Here is a 22,899-nt window from a genome sequence, read left to right as displayed (position 1 = left end):
GAGAAAAAGTGCTCCAGGCCAAAGAAATGGCTAGTAGAAAGGCCCTGAGGCAGAAAGAAGCCTGGAAAATTTGTGGAAAAGCAAGGAGGCCAGTGAAAAGAGTGAACTAGGGGGAAAGAAATAGAAGAGGACAGAGAAGTGAGAAGGGGCAAATCAGGTATGACTTTGTTGACCAAAGTCCTTCCAACTTTGCTTTTTTACTGAGGAAGATGGGTGGTTGTAGGAGGGTTTTGAGCAGAGGAGTGACATGATGTGAATTATTTTTCAAAATGATCCCTCTGATTACTCTGTTGAAAACAGACTATAGAAGAGACTAGGGAAACCAGAGAAGAGGCAAATGTAGTTACCCAGTGATGAAATGAAGTTGTCAGGGACCAGGTTGATGAGGGTAAAAGGGAATGGTCAAATTTGGGATATTTTTTGAAGGTAAATGAATTATGCTGATTGGGCTTGGGTGACATTTCTCTTGGAGTCAGGGAACTGAAGTCAACACCTTAACCACATGGGAGTCAGAAAGAGATGGTTTACCAATGAAAATTTGATGTGTTGTCACAAGAGGAAGGGAAATAGAAATTGGGCAGTTCTCAGCTGGGATGGATTAGATTATGTTACAGTCGATGACAGCCTCAAACCTCAGTGGCTTAAAGCAAGTTTTACTTGAGGCACCAGCTGCATGTCCAACATAAATTAGCAGGAAACCCATGCTTATTATAGTAGTTTAGTGTTTTAACTTGAGTTAAATGAGGCTCGATGAAGATCAAGAGAGAAACCAGAAAGCATGTCACAGTTTTGTTTTACTCCTAACTTCCAGAAGGAGAACATAGCACCCCATGAATGGCCAAATGGGGAAGCACTGGGCTTGGTCATGGGGCCAGAGGAAGAGAGAGAACTATGGGCAAGCACTTTTATTGTGGTTTATGTGGAAAGAAAAGGGTGAGGCAGGGCAAGCAGGCTTATGATTGGCTAACTGGAATAATTTCAGTGAACTCTGCAGCATAGGGGCTATCCTTCATTGTCTGGAACTTGGCCCTGGGAGGAATTAGGGTGGAAGTATAGTGACCTGAGGTGTGAAAGGCTGATAAGGAAAGTGGTTGGGGGTGTGAACTTCATCAGCTGTTCTAGAAGAGGAACTGATGGGCCTCTAGCTAGGACCTTGAAACTGAGTCAGGGCATTTAAAAAACTCGAGAAACTTTTATAATCAGGGACTCAGGCTAACAGAAACTCTATCGTCTCATGATTTCCTCATCTCAACATGACACCTCAAGATTGGTTGAAGTTAAGAGAATGGAGAATTGCATATGGACTCTTAAATGTTTCACCAAAAGAGACTCATGACACTTCCTATGACAATTAGCTGGCCAAAGGAAGTCATATGGTCACACCTCACTTAAAGAGGATGTGTGTCTTGAAGGGGAGAGGAGAACCAAGAATCTCAGTGAGTGCCAGCAAGGTCTACCCCAGGAGTCAAACCCAACAGATATCTACCATATATACTCCATGGTTTCCAAAAGCACAGTGAACATTCACTTTGTTTGCATTTCTTTTGTCCATCTTCTGCAGTCTACTTATCTTCTGAGACTTAACATTGACCACTCTTCCCTGGTGTCTGATCCCTTTGTAATTGCTTTTTCTCTTCTCCCCTGTAAACATTTATTTTTCCTTCCTTTGTGCTCTGATAGCAGGTAATTTATACCATCTTCAAACTCCTTTCTTTAGCTCTAAAGTTAGCTCAGATCCAATAATCTGTTACTGCCTAACAATCCCCCTCCCCTCAAATTTAGTGGCTTATGAAAACAGTGATTGTTTACATTGCTCACAAATTTATGATTTGGCTAGAGGCCATAGAGCAATCCATCTCTCTTCTATATGCATCAGCTACAGTGGGTTAACTGAGGCTGGAGGATCTAGATGGCTTACTAGCATGGCTGGCAGGTTAGTACAGGGCTTTTCCACAGGGAAGTCTGGACTTCCTTACAGCATGGTGGCTGGGTTCCAAGAGAGAGCCTCCAAAAAGAACCAGGTGGCAGTTGCATTGACTTTTAAATTTAGCATTAGGAGACCTGTGGTGCCACTTCAGCTGGAGTTTGAAGTCTACCCTGATTCAAAGGGTGAAAATGTAGATTTCACCTCTTGATAGGAAGAATGTTAAAACCACATTGTAAGAAGAGCATGTGGGATGGGAGACGCTTGTAGAAATTTCTAAAAAAAATGACGTCTGGCATAGCTCTTTACCACTTCAAATACATTTTATTATTAAGCAATAAAGATTATTGAGTGAATGCTTCTATCACTGTGGATCCTTGAGAAAAGGGGCTATGGTTTATCCATCTTCATATGTCCAAAGCAGAGCTCAGAGGTAGCTGTGAAAGATACTAATTGTTGCCTACTTTGTAGCCACTGCTTCACCTTTTCTTCCTAATCAACAAATCCCTCCATTTATTTAGGAGGCGAGGGCTCTAGAAATTCTGAAGGCGGGCCCAGACCTAAGAATGAATCACAATCGACTAAAGCATTATGGCCTTCATATTCCTCTTTCCTGCCTTATTGGTTTAAGGATGGCTATGGGATCTGATTTTCCCCAGAGAGATCTAGGAAAAGTCTGTTGAGATGAATTGTGGAAAAGATTTCCTCTTTTAGAAAAAGAGAAAGAGGTGCTCATGGAGAAATCCCACCTGACTTCCTACCTTTGGATGTTGTTGTGTGAGGATGTTATGTTTGAAGCTGTGGTAGCCATTTTGGAATCATGACTCTATTTCCATGGGAATCTCAAAAAAACCAACCAATATTTCTGGCATTGTTTAACTGCTAAATTAACCAACTTCTGGACCTGCCTCTTTCCAACTTTGTGTTATGTGAGGTAATTAATTCTTATTATTTAAAGCCAATTTTAATTGGCTCTTTCAGCTGTTATTTGCAGCTGAAAGCATCCTCACTGAACAGAGCTCAATTAATGTTCATAGAATTGAATTGAATTCCCCAAACTGATTTGGCCAACTTACTTAGTAGTCTGTGCCATACACAAGAATAAGTGCAAAGGATTATAAATTCTCGTTTCTATGTATACTGCTACTCTGAATTTCTTTATGAACCCCAAGGATTTCAAAGTTGGATTGCCTGGAAATGTCTCCAAACCAGAGCCTGTTGGCCCACATAAATCTAAGTGGTAACTTTCCTTAGGAAATTTCTTTTTTGGTTTAAACACTTAAAACACAAAAGGCCTCTGGGTGAGCTGGTTTCTTGGCATTCCCAAGTCTTGCAGCTGAGACATAATGACTAACTCCAGGCAATTAGAGAGTGAAGTTGCTACTGAGGGCCCCCAAAAATGGAGAATGCAGCTGGGAGGGGGCAGGTCTTTCTGGCATCCACCAGGGATAGCTTTGCCAAAACACCTGTAAACTTCTCTAGGCTGCTCCAACACAACCTCCCACTCTTAAGGAAAATTTCCCACATTTTTGGAGCACCTTAGCTATGATATTTATTTGACTTTTAAAATTCATCACAGGCAATTATTACTTTCAATAGCACATTTTGCCCCTTCCCCAAAGTGTTCTAAAAAGGCTCCAGGACCTTGGCCAGAATATTTTAAGATAGAATAAGGATGGCGATGAGGCAAAACCCCATTGGTAGGTGAATTATGGAGCCAGATGGTTGAGGTTTTCAAAGCTTTAGTTTTTGTCGGGCCCACATCTATTCCTTCTGCTTTCTCTCTCTGTTTCCCTTCATTGGCCACATAGGGGGCAAGTGATCCCAACCTGACCAGTCAGAGGAACCTGCTCTCTTCAGCCAGAATGACTGGCTCAGGACAAGCACATACCCTGGTGGGCACAACCTGAGTTCCTGTGAGATGGATTTGTTGTATGGATTCTGGAAAGGAGGGGTTCCCTATTTCTGTGGCAATATGGGCAGCAAGGACCGTAGAAGCCTGACTCTGTCAGTGATGTAGTTGTCCCCCAATGAAGAGAGTTTGGAACAGAAAGATGGCAAGGCAGAGGAGAGCAGAATGGGTAGTCCTAAACCAGCCATGTCTTTTGGGTTATGCAAGCCAATATGAACACCTCATTGTTCATTTCAATTCACTTATTCCTTAACCTTTTTTTTTTTATTATTAATATTGTTATACATGCCAAGGGTCCCTGTTAGTAGAAAAGCTGCCCCAGTGTTTACCTTTCTGCTGTCCTAACTAGGTCAAACCATTATGTTATTCTGAGGATCAAATCATTACTATCTGGGCAGGAGAGTGTGACACAGGACAGATACATTTTGATAGAGGGGATGTAGAAGAAAAGTTTTTGGAACCATAGTGGTAGTCAGCCTTTTTTTAAGCTTGAAGGAAGGCTTTGGGGTCCTTCAGAGACCCACCCACGGACACTGGCTACTCTCGGCAGTGACAAGGAAGGTGAAAAGGAAGGACAGAAGGACTACAGGTTACTGTTTCCTATGAAAGGGCTTGAGGGTGGTTGTCGTATTTCTTTTAGAGTCAAGAAAAGTAGAAATGATTCAAATTGCAGTAGAAACATTTATTAGTCATTTTGAAGATATTCCTATGGGTTTATTACACAAAGACTTTTAAAAGTTTCCCTTTGGGGAGACATGTAGGAAAGATGAAGGGATTAATTGATTTGAATGCAGCCATAATGCAGAAGCAGAGAGGACTCAGGGTAGGGTGACTAGTTGTCTTGGTTTGCCTGTCACTGAGGCACGTGTCCAGGATGCATGACTTTTAGTTTTAAAATTGAACAATTCTAGGGAAACTGAGTTAGTCACCATATATATAAGGGATTTTTAAGCATTTGACTTATCAGTATATTTATTTAGCATCTACTATATGCTAACTATTAGTTTCCAGGGACCCACAGTGAATAAAACTCTGTCCTTGCCCTAGAAGATCTTTAGACATATGAAGACAAAGACAATTTCAGTCCCTACCAAGAAATTCTGTATTTTACTAAAAACATTTGAGTCTATGGCTGATGTGAAATCTTAACCCAGGATGCAAGATTTCCCATGCATCCAACCTTGCTGACAAATTTCTGTGATTGACTGATTGAACAAAAGCAAATTGGGCTAGATTAGGAGTTTAGTTTGTTACCTGTCTGATGCTCTGTGTGCTCTCATTTACCTCACCTCAAGCCGTGGACGTCTTGACCTCTGTTCTCTTAAATGCTAGAAAAGTTGTCTCTTGTTTGAGTTTAGTTTCTGGTTTCTTAACCAATGGATCTTTGATCCTTTTTTTTTTTTTTTTTTTTTTTTTACTAGTCAAAGACACCAAAAAATAAAAGATTTTTAATATGACAATGGATTGCCTAAATCACATACTAAATTGTTCTATAGAGATTTCACAATCCAGGAGCCATAGCCATGCTGCTGCAAGTAGGATTTCAACAAAGTTTTAGCTTCTTGATAGGATCCAGACATACACTTTGCTGCATGGTATGTACTAGCCTCAAGTAAATCTTCTTTTTTAGCTTCTTTGGCAAGCAGGTTAAATCGACTTAACATTGCAGCTTTACAAAGCCGACTTGCCATTGACACACCACTTTTAAATGGGGAACTTTCAGTGATCTTTCCACTTAGGCCATCCACAATCTCCAAAGAAATGTCCCCCTGTGCCCAATTTACCCCCACCTCCCTTACCTGTTACGAGTGTTGGCTTAAGACTCATGGATGTGTTTTTCTCTAAAACACAGGCCAACAGTCAGAACCTCAGTGGGAAATGGCTGGGAGGTTATGGTTCCCACAGCCAATGGTATGATATAGAAGTCTTTTATTCCTGTCTTGAGGAGGGGCAGGGCTATGATACCATTTGTATTCCAGAACTTCATACAGGATCAGGCTGGGGCTAGACTCCAGCTGAAACCACATCTTCACTTTGCCTCTTCTGTCTCTCTCACTTCCTTTAGTTTTTTTTTTTTCCTTCCTAAAAGAATCCTCCTCTCAGGCTCTTTTTCCAGGGAACCTCACTGAAGACATTGTCGTAGAATAACTTGGATTGTTAAGAGGACAAAATTCAGTAGTCATGCATTTCTACTAACTTGTTCCTAAAAACACTGTGAGATCTAAAACTTAAAGGTCAGAAGCCAAAGTTTCTTTTCCATTTCATCTACTCATATATTGGCATTTTCTCATAAGGCATAGCTTCACTTCCTCAACCTGTTTATTGAAATATAAAGATTTCAAAATCTAATCAATAAAATATACTTAGAAAGGTAGACAGCTACCCTCATTAATTTTCATATTTGAAGATAGACAGTGGATCCGCTGGCAAGTCATTTCTCTGGGTGGTTTTTTCAGCATTGGGTCAGAAGAGTTCTGAGGGTTAAGATCAGTAATAGAAGAGCAATAACACTATGAACAATAGTATTAGTAGTGGTCAGAGGAGAAGGAGGAGTATAGTATAAAAGCTGAGAGTGGGATCCCTGGGTGGCGCAGCGGTTTGGCGCCTGCCTTTGGCCCAGGGCGCGATCCTGGAGACCCGGGATCGAATCCCACGTCGGGCTCCCGGTGCATGGAGCCTGCATCTCCCTCTGCCTGTGTCTCTGCGCCTGTCTCTCTCTCTCTGTGACTATCATAAATAAAAATAAAAATTAAAAAAAAAAAAAAAAAAAAGCTGAGAGTATGGGATCCCTGGGTGGCACAGCGGTTTAGCCCCTGCCTTTGGCCCAGGGCGCGATCCTGGAGACCCGGGATCGAATCCCACGTCGGGCTCCTTGTATGGAGCCTGCTTCTCCCTCTGCCTGTGTCTCTGCCTCTCTCTCTCTCTCTCTCTGTGACTATCATAAAAAAAAAAAAATTTAAAAAAGCTGAGAGTATGAGTTTTAGAGTGATAAGCGTTTGGCTTTAAAATATCTTTAAGTATCACTTTTCCTTTTGCAAAACAGCAATAGTAATTATTAAAAATTAACTACCCCATGAGATTCTTGTAAACAATTAAGAAGCTAATGCATGTCAAGTGTTAGCATAGACTCTGATCTGTAAGTTCTCAGTAAGGGGCAGCTATTAAAAAGAACATGAGGAGAGAGGAATCCATGTAAACAGAGGTCCCAGGCAGAACTGTGCTGGAGCCTCTTGCAAGATCCAATAGTTAAAATTTCAGAAAATTTGTGAGCCTTTTGTTAAAGTCATCCATCTTTGTAATCATCTGTGGAGAGAGTGTTTACGCCATGGCAATTAGCAGAGGCTGTAAATCAGGTCTCCTTCTTATTCAAAAGCTGGCTGTTAAACATTTACCAGCACAAGAGGTGCAGGATGGGTCAAAGCTGTGACTTTTGGTGACCTTATGTGATCATGCTCTTCTGCAGGTGAGTGTGCTATAGGCTCTCTGTCTGCTCTTGCCCTGCCTGTGTCAGACTTTGCACTTGCAGTTCTTAACTTTCTGCAGTCATGCATCACTCCTTCCTCTCAAATCCTCCCCTTCCTTTGAGGCCCAGACCAAGCATCTTCTCCTCCAGGAGGTCCTCCTTGACTACTCCTGCCCACTTCTTGAACTTTTCCACCTGCCACTTAACATCACTCATTTCTGTGTTAAGGCTGGTTTCTTTCAAAGTTCTTTAAGCTTTTTTAAGGAAGCTTAAGTTCTTTAAGGAAGGTAGAGGTCTTAGTTTCATCTAATCTTTCCTTCTCTAGCATGCAGCTCACTGGCAGTATATAAAGGGTATAAAGACCCATGCTTGTGGGTCAGATCATGAAGCTGTGTGTCAGTTTCCTGAACCTTAACCTTAGCCAATCAGTTTCCCAGACTGCAAAATACATAGGTGGGACTAGCTGGTTTTTAACTTTCCTTCCAACACCATCCTTGTAACAACTCTTGGCTCAATTGAGCTAATTTCCCCTACTGGATTGAAATTCAAGAACTTGGAGCTTAGATGTATAGTTATCCGACTCAACTCCCTAATAGGATCAGTTACACAGAATAATTTTTCAGCCAAGGCTTATTAAGCCCAACAGGAACAATACCTCCAGGTAGATATTACACATAGGACTAATTATGAGAGGACACTATCTGAATCATTGAGTAGAGATTTACATCAGTAAATCCCACACTTAACTCACTTCTGTTTGTATAAATTTGCTGTGAGCCTTCAACCACTTTAAAACAATCTCTTTATGGCATGTGCATGAGTCAGGGTTCCTGGAGGCCTGATGCACAAAATCACGATCAGAGCTCGTTGGTGAGTCACATCCTTTGTGAATGATCATTCCTGGGTAAGGAAATACACAGCCTCCCAGCCTACACACTGTTGATTAGCATCTCATCTATCTGATCAAAGCCCAGGATCACAGGGACATTAGGTCTAAAAGCCAGAACCAAGATCAGAGGTGTATCAAGGAGATGCGGGCTCCATGGGACAGGTTTTTTTCTCTTTCTTTTTGGTGGGAAAGATCAGTCGGTACATTGTCACAGATGTACCATTTTTCTCCCTCTACTTTTTGAGAAGATTCATTACGATGAGACTCTTGCCATGGAAATGTCAACATTTGCCTCCAGTTGTTGCTATAGTTCAGAAAATGAAGTTTTTATGAGAAATGTGACACCTGGACACACCTCTTCACCTTGATATTGCCAAAGCTGCAAGTGACATTTTCCTTATTCACCAGCTAGCATCGTGACTTTCCCTGGTCAAGGACCATGCTTCCTAGGTCTTTAACAACCACACTCCCTACTTCCTTAGTCCTCTCTTTCCATGACCCTCAAATGCATACTCTGGGCAGAGATTCCAGTACATTCTGATTTTCCTTTCTTTCTACATTCCTACCTGCTTCTTCCCACTTTCTCTCCTTTCTTTCCTCCTCCACCTGCTGGTACCTGCCTCTGCTGATACAATTTAGATACTACCCAGGCCTCCAGGAGCTTATGTTTTCTACTGTTACCCTCTAGCTGAAGTCCTGTCTTATTTACACATCCAAAGCCTCTGGAGAGCCCAGCTCAAGGTCTAACCCAATCATGATCATTCCCATCTTTCTTTACTCATTTCACTAACATTTGTTGTTCAGTATTAGCTTGTGCTAGTTGTTTGTCACCCAGTGAGGGAAAAGATGATGTTTCTGTTCTTATGGAGCTTATCCTGTAGTGAGGGAGAGAGACAGGAACAGACAAAAAGCAGGTAAGGAAGTATCAGATCTCAGTGGTAGTCCCAGAACCTCCACGTTGAAGGGACTCAGGGGTAGAAATTTGGTAGTAAAATTGTTCAGGAGACATTGATATTTCCTTAATTAAATTTTGCCCAGTAAGGTTTAATGTTAAAACTTGATAAGATGTTGTCAGGACCTGGGAAGACAGAGGCAGGAGAGTTGTTTAATGGGACAGAGTTTCAGTTTTGCAAGATGAACAGAGTTCTGGAGATGGATGGTGGTAATGGTCACACAATGATGTGAATGTACTTAATGCCACTTGAGTGTAAACTTAACAGTGGGTAAGATGAATTTTATGTTATGTGATTTTACCACAATTAAAGATAAGACTTAGAGAAACAAAGAAATGGATAAGATAACAAGTTTGTTAAACTTTACACATAATATTGAGAAAGGTTCAGTGGTCTGTATGCATAACTATTATTGTGGGATCTGCTTCCTCTATGTCATTTATCAGAGCCTGGTGAGCACCATGAGAAAATAAAGCGGGGACAACTGTTAAAGACCCGCTGACCAATTGGTGGTTATGGAAACTTCTCTGAACTGATGATAAACTGAGAGATATCAGGCATATGCCAATTTGGGAGCAGAACTGGCTGCCCCCAAAAGGGAATAGCGAGTGCGAAGCCTCAAGGCAAGAGCTTGAATTGTTCCAGAAACAGAAAGAGTGTGGCTGAAGCATGGTGGAGGCAGGGCAGATTGGTAGATGGGGCTAGAAAGGTGATCCGTCTTACTGGACATAGCCTCCCTTTTCCTTCCATATTGTCTGTGGCTTCATTTGTGCTAACTCGGGCATAGCTGAGTGGCTGAGACAGAGAATGTATGGCCCACAAACCCCAAAATATTTACTATCTAGCCCTTTACAGAGAAAGTTTGCTAACTTCTGCTTTAAAGGATTAAAAGCAGGGAAGTGGAAGTTTGGAGAGATCACTACGGTGCCTGGGAGGGCATTAGGGGCTTCCATCCAGCTTTCTCCCATGTTGGTCTGAGTGTTAAGCCATACTCTGTTTTGCTCCCTTTGTGGAGCTGGACGTGAGACAGCTGAGGCAAATGGAGACTAAGGGACTTTAAGGTCCAAGAGCATTAAGTGGTGGAGGAAAGCTTGGAATCCCTCTCCAACTGACTTTGCAGCCCAAGTGTTTCTCTCTCCCCAGCTGCCTCTGGCCAGAGGAGCAGAAAATGCCTCTATACTCTATAACTGTGGTACAAAACTAAGTAAAATCAGTGTGATATGCTGGTGGCATAAAGTATGCATAAAAGGGAGCTATTTTAAAGTACCATTTTTGTAAAAAATGAACAGGACTAGAAGTGACCTCAAAGACTCATTGTCCCATCCCCTAATCTCTGGGAAAGTTAACTACACGCCCACAAGATAGATGATAATGAGTGGTGCTTGACTGATCTAGAACTACACGCAGAAATCGTCATTTGTTTTCTGTAAGCCAGCAGGAAATTGTGTTGAATAACTTATATAACCTGAAGAATTCTTTTCAAGTAGCCTGCCTGACAAGTTTGATAACCCCAATACTCAAATTGTTCTTGGGAGATTACCACATTGAAGAATGAAAAGGGAAGCTGGATAGTTAACCAGGCCCAATCTAGCAGGTAACATTCAGAATGGGATTTTCCAAAAAGTGAGTTTTGGCTACTGCTGCAGAATCATGAATCACAAAATAATGCCATTGTGAGCTGTAAACAGTTTTAATTTATACAGGTGACATTTAAAATGCTAATCAGACCTTAAGATAATTACTGGAAGTTAGGAAGCCTCTGTTGGGAATGCTTCCCGTTTCTATGGAAATGATTCAAAACACAACCAGATCCATGAAGGTGTTTCTGGTTTGGCTGACTTGGGTTTTGACTTCTACAGAGCCAAGGCCTTTGTCTCTTGTGGTGACACTTTTGGTAATTGAAATCAATTGGCTCTAGTCTGTAATCAGAGAGTGAACTCATTCCCACAAGGGATGATTTCAATATAGTTCTTGTGGTTTGGTCAGTTTGCAAATGGGGATATATCAATCCTAAGAAAATAAGCTGTTGCACCACGGGTGATTTTCTGTGTTGATTGCAGGCCTCTTTAAAAAAATCACATAGAAGTTTTTTTTTTTTTCCCTCCCTGTTGTCAGTTTATTCCACAATTTTTCAGGTACTATGTTTGTTTAATAATCAACAAAAGTTTGAGGGCCTGTTTTAGGCCTCCAGGACATGGTGATGTCCTTTTTTTGTTTGTTTGTTTTGGGACCTTGTTCTTATAACACACAAACTTCATTAATACAGACATAAGGTTAACAGCAGATCTCTGATGAGTATTACACCAAAATAAAGCAGAGGAATGGGACAGAATGATGATCTCCATCCAGGGGAGCTCCCTTCACCTGAAGATTAGGGCCTGGAGTATTCCAGGCATAGGGAACAGCAGGTGCTCCTACTCAGAGCTGGGGGTAGAGGGAAGAATAGGCCTCACAAGCTTCAAATCCATTTAAAGTTAGTAATATATACTCTTATATCTAGAGTGTTTTTCCTGCAGTATGGAGATTAGTCTTGTCATCAATGTATCTTTCCATTCTCAGTCTTCCTATTTTGCTTTGTTGTTTTTCTAGACTTTGGAATCAGAGTCCTATGTTCAAACTATACATCTGAGACTGAATAAGGCTTGTGACCATAGGTAAGTTATGTAACCTCTTGGAGCTTTCATTGCCTCATCTTTAAAATAAAGACAACAACAGGCTTTTTTTACATTCTTTTCTTCCTAATGCTGGGTCTTAGAAATCCAGCATACATTTTACACCTCCATCCTATCCCATTCCAAATAATGTCTGGGTTGCCTCATAGGATTGTTGTGAGAATTAAGTCCTATAATGAACATAAAGGCATTAACCTAGGACTTGGCATCTAATACTTGCTTAGTTAGTATTCATAATAGACACATTTACTTAATACCTGACAGTTTTCAAAATGCTTTCACATTCTTAAAATGCCCATGAAACCTAGTGAAATAAGCTGGGGCTTAGAATCAATATCAGAACTATAGCAGATGGGAGTAGAGAGAAGCTATATAACTTTTGGGGGCCTTATAGGCCTGGAGGGGCCCTGACTGTGCTACAATTCCTGTGTGCAGATATTTATGTGTTCAAGGGAACTTGAACACATTTCCCATCCTGGGCTGAACCTGGGAAGCTCTGGAACTCATGGAAAAGAGTCCCTAGTAGGGGCAGTAAGTGATCCGTACAGAAATAGACTTGCAAGGGTGACCAACTCTCTTTGTTTGCCTGGGATTGAAGCATTTCCTGGGATATAGACCTTTCAGTGCTAAACCTGGGACAGCCCAAGGCCACCTAGGATGGTGGGTCACCCCAGACCCTCCAGGAGGCCACTGAAAAACTAGAGGCAAAAAAAAAAAAAAATTGTTCAGGGATGCCTGGGCACCTTTTCTTTCTCTGGATAAGTGTGCTGTTTCTAATGCCATTTTGGCTTGAACACTAGGAGTGCCCAGTATTTGAAAAGAAGGACATCAGTTGACAGAATAAGAACTTCCAGACTGTGAAGTAAGTCAGAGAGTAAGAGGGCAGTGGGTCATCCAGTGTAGGGGCCAGTAGCCACATGTGGTTATTATTTGGAATGGGATAGGCTGGAAGTATAAAATGCATGCTGGATTTCTAAGACTTAGCACTAGAAAGAAAAGAATATCAAATACCTCATTAATAACATTTGTGTCGATTAAATGTCAACATAATATTTTGGATATACTGGGTTAAATAAAATATGTTATTAAATTTCAAAAAAGGGCAGTAGCATAGCAAAAACTTTTTTCCTTATCTGCACCCAAAAAGTCACTGGGAGCCACATGCGCTGTAGGGGAACCAAGGGACTGGGAAAACAGTACCCAGGAAAACTATTCTACAGATTCTCTGTGAAGCCATTGTAAGGCCTTGAAGGCCTTGGCTCTTCAAAGTGGCCTGTGGACCAGCTGTGTAGGGATTGCCTGGGAGCCATCAGAAATGCAGATGCTCATGCCCCCACAGCAGGCCTGCTCTGCCAATCTGTAATTGAACAAAGTCCCCAGGTGAATCATATGCACTGTAAAATGTGAGACTCTCTGATCCAGGATTATTACATTAGTGGTTATTAAGCTTTGGTGTGGATCAGAATCTCCTGGGGGGAATGGTCAAGACTCTGAGGCCCTTTCCACTTCAACCAGCAGAGTTCTCTGTGGGATTTCTTAGCGCTCCAGGTCCTGATAAACACCACAGTCGGAATACCACCGGACTTAAATGTTTAGTTAATTGCAACAGGTGAAGGTGGTAGCTTCTCACCAGTCTGAAATCTCCTTGCAGTGTGGCAGGAGCAAAGCTTGGGGTCTGAGAAGTAGTTTTGTCTGCTGGTGTTCCAAACCGCTTGGTTACAAGTTTGTTACCTGCAGTGGCAAAGAGGTCGCTGTGATATGAGCCAGAACTCAGATACCTATCCTACCTCAAGTGCCAAGTCCTTGTGCATCCACCCTCCTGCAAGGTATGTTTTCATTCTGGGTGGGAGTTACGCAGAGGGGGGTTGGTTTCAAGATGGAATGGCCTGGTGTTGGGGTGCTCGGATAGCTCAATTGGTTAAGAGTTGGCTCTTGATTTTGCCTCGGGTCATGATCTCAGGGTCATGAGATTGAGCCCTGTGTCAGGCAGGCTCCACCCTGGTTATGGAGCCTGCTTGAGATTCTCTCTCTCCCATTCCCTCTGCCCCACCCTACTGCTGCATGCTCTCTCTAGAAAATTTTTTTAGAAAGAATGGCCTGGTGTTGCCCCATTTCCTTCACCCCTACCCTGAGTTCTGGTCTACTGGGCCACAGGGCTGAATCTAAGATTCCTCCATTATTGAGTGAATGCCCTGATGGCTGTGGTGGGTAAAGTGTTACATGCCACAGCATAGCAGGGATTGGGACCGAAGGTAATGGAGAGTGTTGCATAAAGGTGAAACAAGATGCAAGGTTAACAGTCCCTTCATATACCATTTGTCCTTGGAGCTATACCAAATGGCTATGCTACCTCAGCTCTGGGCCCAGCTCTGGTATTTGCTGTAGCTGTGATGGGCAGTTTCATGCACACTCAGACTTGGTTGCCACTGGCAATGTCTTACCCTAAGAGTTGGCTCTCTGCCTGAGGCTTTCTCCAATATAGGGAACATTCCTATTTGGAAAATTAGGGGAGCAGCTTCCCAATGGATAGCTCTATGCCAGTCCGTGGATAAATGCTGTAGACTGTGGTCCTTTGGGCCATATCTGTAAGGTGCACTGCATTTCTCTGGTCCTGGGGTGACCTGAGCTGCCATTGCCTGAAGCTACCTCAGTAGCACATCTTACATTAGCGTCTTTGCCTGCCTCCATCTCCTCACCCCCTCACTCCTGCCTCCCTGCTTCATCTTCTAAATAAAATACTTGCCAACCAAATCCTTGTCTCATGTTCTGCTTCTAGAGAACCCAAATCAAGACGAGAGTATATTCTGATGTGTTTTTTTTTTTTTTTTTTTTTTTTTTGTCTCTTCCCCCAACCCTGAGACTCACTGAGTCTCACATCACTGAGTCTCCCCTGACTATTCTGTTTGGAACAAGAGCCATAAGTTCTTCCCTTCACTTAATAAGCTTTCTAAGTCCTAGTGTGGTGTGTTCTATTGCCTGCTATTTTTTTTAAAGATTTTGTTTGTTTATTAATGAGAGAGACACAGAGACAGAGACATAGGCAGAGGGAGGAGCAGGCTCCCTGTGGGGAGCCAGATGTGGGACTTGATCCTGGGATCACGACCTGAGCCAAAGACAGATGTTCAACCACTGAGCCACCCAGGTGCCCTATTGCCTGTCATTTTGTTCATTGTTTGACCTGTGCTATAAGACAGGCTCATGTGTCACCAAGTTGGAGTGAGAAGCTCAGCTGTCTGCCCTATTAAGGAAAATGCTGACTTGTGGAAGTGTTGCAATGAGCACTGGAGGCAAACCTCCCCCACTTCTGTGCAGCTGATCCTGACCTTAACGAGCTTCCATTAGATGGCAGGGTGGGCTGGGAACCAGTCCCCTGACCTACCTTCCTTTCCCTTCACTCCAGGGGCAGACCTGCATTCCTTGTGGCGACTCCCTCTGTGTTCTGCCACAGGGCATTTCCCCTAATAAGATCCTTGAAGGGGTAATCCCATCTTACTGTGTACTGTGCAGAGCACCTGGACTAGCTCACAGAGAATTCTGTCCCCATAACCCTTCTTCTTTCTTCCTATATCCTTTGCTTGCTTTCCCTTTTTAATAGAAAATTTTATTTCAGTTGTCTTGGTTGTCATTTTCTGTTACTTCTTCTCTCTGTACCATCCTCTGTCTTGGTGTCCTCCCTTCTCCTTGACTAATGGGGTTCCTGCTATCTGTGTTTTGTTTTTAATAAATGTAGGGTTGGTATGGGGGTGGAGTCTCAGGGGCAGGGTCCCGATTGAAGGTCTAGCTTTGTACCTTGTGGATCTCTGCCTCTTAGAGTGTTGAGTGTGTGCATTTGTGTTGAAATACAACAATGAAATGGAAGTTCGGGATCTCTCTCTCTTTAGGTTTAAACTAACATATTTGAAATACTGACCAAAGGCCAAGCACTGCCTTGGTTCAGGTGGTTCACCCCCCACTCCCTACATTATTTTAGGTTTGGTCATCAGAGTCACCATGAGAAGAAGGAGATATTATTCTAGAGATAAGAAAAAAATAATGCTTAACAACCCTAGCTCACTTGCCCGACACCATGAATCTACTGACTGTGTTTTAGCTGAGGAGCACAAAGTACTTTATGGCATTGTTGTTTGTTTTTTAATTTGTCCTAAGTCTCTGCAGACCTATGGTGAGCATATTGTTCTAGTGGTATAAATGTGGAAACTGAGAGAAGGGGTGGCAGTGACTCTGACACATCCAAGATACGTGCTGAATAGGCGCATTAGAAAGAACTGGTGTCAGGGTATCTAGGTGGTATCATCGGTTAAGCATTTGACTCTTATTTACAGCTCAGGTTGTGACCTAGGGGTCATGAGATCAAGCCCCGCATCATGCTCTGTGCTCAGCATGAGGTCTGCTGGAGTTTCTCTCTCTCCCTCTCCTGCTTGTTCCCTCTCTCTCTCATAAATAAATCTTTTATTTTTATTTTAAAAATTTTTTTAAAGAACTGGTATTTGAACATACATTGCAGTTTTAGTTGCACTCCTGCCTGGTTTTTAAATATGAAAGCCCTGAGGTGAGTTGAAAGATGAAAGTTTCATCCAGCTAAAACAAGGCTGTATGTGTGTCTGGTTGATCAGAGCCAATTCTCTGTTCTTTGCAGACTGGGGTTTTAAAAATGCATGATGAACCATAGTTGTCCAGCACTGATGTTTTATTCGGTTTCATGTGGTCCTTCTGATGCCTGCTGTATCATGAGAGGCTGTTTCCAAAGGGGCCATGTCAGAAATGATGCAATGCCCAGAAAGAGGTCATTGTGTTGATTTTTTTATTTGTAAGCATCCCTATTTGTACAGATTTGGTTCCTAATGATCTTGTCCTCACTTTCATCTGCCTCCTGAGCTTGGGTCAGACATGACATTAGGAAGACAGCAGAAGGGAGATTCTTGTTTTGAGCTTCAGCCTGTTTTAGTTTGACCATGTTGGCAGGTGGAATCCTGGGCTGATTCTTTCATTCAGAGGCCCCATAGGTCAGACACAGGATTTCTTACGAAAACCAGTCCAAGAAAGAACCAGCAGAAAGAGCTACAGGTGGGAGGGAGGGGCAAGATGGTGGAAGAGTAGGGGTCCTCAACTCACCTGGCCCCACAAACTTAACCTAGATAACTTTCAAAACATCCCGAACATCTATCAATTCAACCTGAGATTTAAAGAGAAAACAGCTGGAATGCTACAGAGAAGAAAGTTTTCCCTTCTAACATGGTAGGAAGGTGGAAAAAAAGGAAAAAGAATAAAGTGGGGGAGGGGAACCAAGACTAGCAGAGCTAAAGTGGAGGGGCAAGGGCCTCCGGGACAGGAAAGCCGAGCCCTGGAGAAACGGGAACTTTAAAAATCTGTGCTGGAGTTTTCCCTGATGGAAAAGTGCTCAGCAGGGAAATTGGGCAGAATAGAGGAGAGCCAGTGAAGCCTCAAGATTCCCGGTGTCACTATAAGAGGAGGGGCGCCCGGGGGGGAGGGGAACTCACTGCAAACTGTGGTCTGATACCGGTAAAGGGCTGGAGTGCCGCATGCCTTGGGGCATTTGGGAGGACCCAGTCGGTTAGGTGGGCTAACTCCGGAACTGCCTTTACCCTAGAGGCTGGCAATGGATGGAGGTGGCTGTACCCTGTTCCCTCCAGGAGAGGCAGTCCCCAGGGGCATGGGTCCAGCAGCACAGGGCCCCAGATCCCAGGGTGCCCAAGTGGACAAAGCTGGTGATCCTGCATTCCCCCTGGGACAGGTGGAAGTGGGGAGGGCACAGGACAACAAGAAGTCTCCTGCTTGGCACCCCGCAAGCTGTGCAGATCAGCACACTCCCTCTTGCCCCCAGGGGTGGGGGGCATCTAGACCAGTGTGGACTGGGAGACTGAGGTTAGTTACTCTTGGGGAGCTCAACTCTAGAGCTGGAAATCTGGCCGCTGCCATTGTTGTTTTTCCTCTTGTTTCACCATGTGCCTGGGAGAGGTGGGGCTGCCAGGGAAAAGAGGCCTCACAGGATAAACAGCTCACTTGGAGCCCGGCACCAAGTGAGGGGTGGGACATTTCCACCCAGGCACAGACACCTGAGAATCAGCATAGCAGACACTTCCCCCAGAAGACCAGCTGGAAGAACAAGGGAAGAGCAAGTTTACTGAACAAGCAAGCAGTGCTGGAAAGCTCTAGGACTGAAGGAAATTAGTATATAGAACTAGAGGGTCCTTTTTCTTTCTTTCTTTTTTCTTTTTCCATTATGACTCGTTTTTATATCAGACTAAAAATTTCCAATGTTTTTTCTCTTTTCCCACCTTAACTACAATATTTAACCAACTCTTCATTTTTAAGTTTTTTCCTTTCTGACTTTCATATTTCTACAATTACTGTCTTAGATATATTCTTCACTTTGGATTCCTTTCAACATATTCGATTTAATTTTCGTAGATATATGAGACATGGGTATTTGTTTTTTTTCTGCCTCATTTTGTTTTACAATGGTGGAAGTTACTATCTTCTAAAACATGGCTAACATACACCCAGAACCAAGTGGAATACGTGTTGCTTCATTCTGAGATTATGTTCTCTCTCTCTTCTCATTTTGCCCCCCTCTTTTATCTTGTTTATGTTTTTGTGGTCAGTGTTGGGGATTTATTTATTTATTTTTTTAAAATTCTTTTTTAAAAATTTTTATTTATTTATGATAGTCACACAGAGAGAGAGAGAGAGAGAGAGAGAGAGAGGGGCAGAGACACAGGCAGAGGGAGAAGCAGGCTCCATGCAGGGAGCCCAACGTGGGATTCGATCCCGGGTCTCCAGGATCTCGCCCTGGGCCAAAGGCAGGCGCTAAACCGCTGCGCCACCCAGGGATCCCAGTGTTGGGGATTTATATAAGTATTGATGGTTTATATAAATTTGGGATGGAGCAGCTCCTAACATACAGAACAAAATACACTCAGAACCAAGAAGATCACCCTCTAGGACCACTCAGGTAGACTATATTCTCCCTCCACTACCACTTCCTCACCACCACCATTCCCCTTTTTTTTCTCTTTTCTTTACTTTTATTTTTCTTTTTTCTTCTTTGTTTTTGGTTTTTGGATTTTTATTTTTACTACTTTGTTTTTTTATTTTTTTATTTTTTTATTTTTTTTTTATTTTTTTTTTAAATTTTTATTTATTTATGATAGTCACACAGAGAGAGCGAGAGAGGCAGAGACACAGGCAGAGGGAGAAGCAGGCTCCATGCACCGGGAGCCCGATGTGGGATTCGATCCCGGGTCTCCAGGATCGCGCCCTGGGCCAAAGGCAGGCGCTAAACGGCTGCGCCACCCAGGGATCCCTGTTTTTTTATTTTTTTTAAAGTTTATTTTTTAATTTATGAGAGACACACAGAGAGAGGCAGAGACACAGGCAGAGGGAGAAGCAGGCTCCACGCAGGAAGCCTGATGTGGGACTCAATCCCAGTTCTCTAGGATTATGCCCTGGGCCAAAGGTGGCTCTAAACCGCTGAGCCACCCGGGGTGCCCTACTACTTTGTTTTAAATTTTGTTTTTCACTTTAATGGTCCTTTTGTTTTATTTTGTTCTGTTCTTTTTCTTTTATTTTCCAGTCTTTGACCTCTTCAGAATCATCTAGAGTGTATTGTACTTAGATTATGGTTGATGTTTTTTGACTCAGCCCACTCATACAGCCACTCTGCCCTGGACAAAATGACTAGAAGGAAGAATTAGCAATGAAAGAACAGGAAACAATACTCTCTGCCACAGAGTTACAGAATTTGGATTTAAATGCAATGTCAGAAGCACAATTACAAAGCTACTGGTGGCTCTGGAAAAAAGCATAAAGGACCCTAGAGACTTTGTTACTGCAGAATTGAGATCTAATCAGGCCAAAATTAAAAATAGATTAAATGAGATGCAGTCCAAACTGGATGCTCTAACTGCTAGGGTTAATGAGGTGGAAGAGAGAGTGAGTGACATAGAAGACAAGTTGATGGTAAAGAAGGAAGCTGAGGAAAAAAGAGAAAATTAAGAGCCCATGAGGAACGGTTTAGGGAAATAAATGATAGCTTGAGAAGGAAGCATATATGTCTAATTGGGATTCCAGAAGAGGCTGAGAGAGAGAGAAAGGGCCACAAAGTATGTTTGAACAAATCATAGCTGAGAACTTGCCAAATCTGGAGAAGGACACAGGCATTCAGATCCAGGACATAGAGAGGTCCCCCCCCAAAAAAACAATAAAAACCGTACAACACCTCAACATTTAATAGTGAAACTTGCAAATTTCAAAGCTAAAGAGAAAGTTCTTAAAGCAGTGTGAGACAAGAGATTCTTAACTTATATGGGGTAAAAAATATCAGATTAGCAGCAGACCTCTCCACAGAGACCTGGCAGGCCAGACAGGGCTGGCAGGATATATTCAGGGTACTAAATGAGAAGAACATGCAGCCAAGAATACTTTATCCAGCAAATCTCTCATTCAGAAGAGAAGGAGAGATAAAGAGCTTCCAGAAACTGAAAGAATATGTGACCACCAAACCAGCTCTGCCAAGAAATATTAAGGGGGACCCTGTAAAAGGAAGAGGGAGCCCAAAGAAACAATCCACAAAACAGGTACTGAATAGGTAATATGGTGACACTAAATTCATATCTTTCAATAGTAACTCTGAACGTGAATGGGCTAAATGATCCCATCAAAAGATGCAGGTTATTGGAATGGATAAAAAAAGCAAGACCCATTTATATGCTGTCTACAAGAGACTAATTTTAGACCTAAGGACACCTACAGCCTGAAAATGAAGGGGTAGAAACAATTTACCATTCAAATGGTCCTCAAAAGAAAGCAGGGGTAGCAGTCCTCTTATCAGATAAATGAAAGCTTATACCAAAGACTGTAGTAAGAGATGAAGAGGGACACTATATCATAGTTAAAGGGTCTATCCAACAAGAAGACCTAACAATCATGAATATTTATGCCCCTAATGAGGAAGCTACCAAGTATATCAATCAATTAATAAGCAAAGTAAAGAGATACTTAGATAATAATACACTAATAGTAGGAGACTTCAACATGGCACTTTCAGCAAATAACTGATATTCTAAGCAGAACATCACCAAAGAAACAAGGGCCTTAAATGATACACTGGATCAAATAGATTTCACAGATTTATACAGAACTTTCCATCCAAATGCAACTGAATACACGTTCTTCTCAAGTGCACATGGAACTTCTCCAGAATAGAGCATATACTGGGTCACAAACCAGGTCTCAATTGATACCAAAATATTGGGATTGTCCTCTGCATATTTTCAGACCACAATGCTTTGAAACTACAACTTAATCACAAGAAGAAATTTGGAAGAAACTCAAACACATGAAGATTAAAGAGCATCCTACTAAAAGATGAATGGGTCAACCAGGAAATTAGAGAAGAATTAAAAAGATTCATGGAAACTAATGTAAATGAAGATACAACCGTTCAAAATCTTTGGGATACAGCAAAAGCAGTACTAAAATGGAAGTACATCAAAATACAAGCCTCCTTCAAAAAATTGGAAAAAACCTCAAATACACAAGCTAACCTCACCTAAAGAATTGGAGAAAGAACAGGAAGCAAAGCCTACACCAAGCAGAAGAAGATAGATAATAAAGATTCGAGCAGAACTCAATGAAATAGAGACTAGAAGAACTTTAGAACAGATCAACAAAACCAGGAGTTGGTTCTTTGAAAGAATTAATAAGATAGATAAACCCTTAGCCAGCCTTATTAAAAAGAAAAGAGAACACCCTCAAATTAATAAAATCATGAAAGAAAGAGGAGAGATCACAATACCAAGGAAATACAAATGATTTTAAAAGTGTATTATGAACAGGTATATACCAACAAATTAGGCAATCTAGAAGAAATGGATGCTTTTCTGGAAAACCACACATTACCAAAACTGGAACAGGAAGAAATACAAAACCTGAACAGGCCAATAGCAAGGAAATTGAAGCAGTCATCAAAAACCTCCCAAGACACAAAAGTCCAGGGCCAGATGGCTTCCCAGGGAATTCCATCAAATGTTTAAAGAAGAAATAATACCTATTCTACTAAAGCTGTTTTGAAGGATAGAAAGGGATGGGATATTTCCAAACTTGTTGTATGAGGCCAGCATTACCTTGATTCCAAAACCAGACCAAGACCCCACCAAAACGGAGAATTATAGAACAATATCCCTGATGAACATGGATGCAAAAATTCTTACCAGATACTAGCCAGTAGGATCCAACAATACATTAAGAGGATTATTCACCATGACCAAGTGGGATTTATCCCTGGGATGCAAGGTTGGTTCAACACTTGTAAAACATTCAACGTGATAGATCACATCAACAAGAGAAAAAACAAGAACCATATGACCCTCTCAATAGATGCAGAGAAAGCATTTGACAAAATACAACATCCATTCCTGATTAAAACTCTTCAAAGTGTAGGGATAGAGGGAACAAATCTCAATATCTTAAAAGCTATCTATGCAAAGCCCACAGCAAATATCATTCTCAATGGGGAAAAACTGAGAGCCTTTCCCTAAGATCAGGAACACGACAGGGATGTCCATTCTCACCACTGCTATTCAACATAGTACTGGAAGTCCTAGCCTCAGCAATCAGGCAACAAAAAGAAATAAAAGACATTCAAATTGGCAAAGAAGAAGCCAAACTCTCCCTCTTCAAAGATGACATGATACTGTACATAGAAAACCCAAAGGACTCCACCCCAAGATTGCTAGAACTCATACAGCAATTCGGCAGTGTGGCAGGATACAAAATCAATGCCCAGAAATCAGTGGCATTTCTATACACTAACAATGAGACTGAAGAAAGAGAAATTAAGGAGTCAATCCCATTTACAATTGCACCCAAAAGCATAAGATACCTAGGAATAAACCTAATCAAAGAGGTAAAGGATCTATACCCTAAAAACTGAACATCTGTTTTAGTGGAGAGAAGTTCTCAAGTTGCCTTAAGAAATTATCATTAAGCATCCAGCTGTCTAATCCCTATTCTTTCATTTACTCCTTTCTTCATTCAGATATTTAATAAGCATATTTAAAATACT

The 22,899-nt window shown here is 42.0% G+C and overlaps 1 long non-coding RNA gene across 18 annotated transcripts in view; it reads left to right on the top strand.

The window, feature by feature from the left end:
* Positions 1 to 22,899, top strand: part of LOC140609909 (uncharacterized) — a 470,386-nt gene that overhangs the window by 23,748 nt on the left and 423,739 nt on the right. For all 18 annotated transcript variants that reach the window (XR_012011641.1, XR_012011642.1, XR_012011644.1 and 15 more), the window contains 2 exons: positions 11,731 to 11,795; positions 13,465 to 13,639. This is a non-coding gene — a long non-coding RNA (uncharacterized lncRNA). The remainder of the gene's footprint in view (positions 1 to 11,730; positions 11,796 to 13,464; positions 13,640 to 22,899) is intronic.

The sequence above is a fragment of the Canis lupus genome, chromosome 19 (genome assembly GCF_048164855.1).
Source record: "Canis lupus baileyi chromosome 19, mCanLup2.hap1, whole genome shotgun sequence".
NCBI lineage: Eukaryota > Metazoa > Chordata > Mammalia > Carnivora > Canidae > Canis > Canis lupus.
This window is presented reverse-complemented; position numbering and strand designations above follow the sequence as displayed.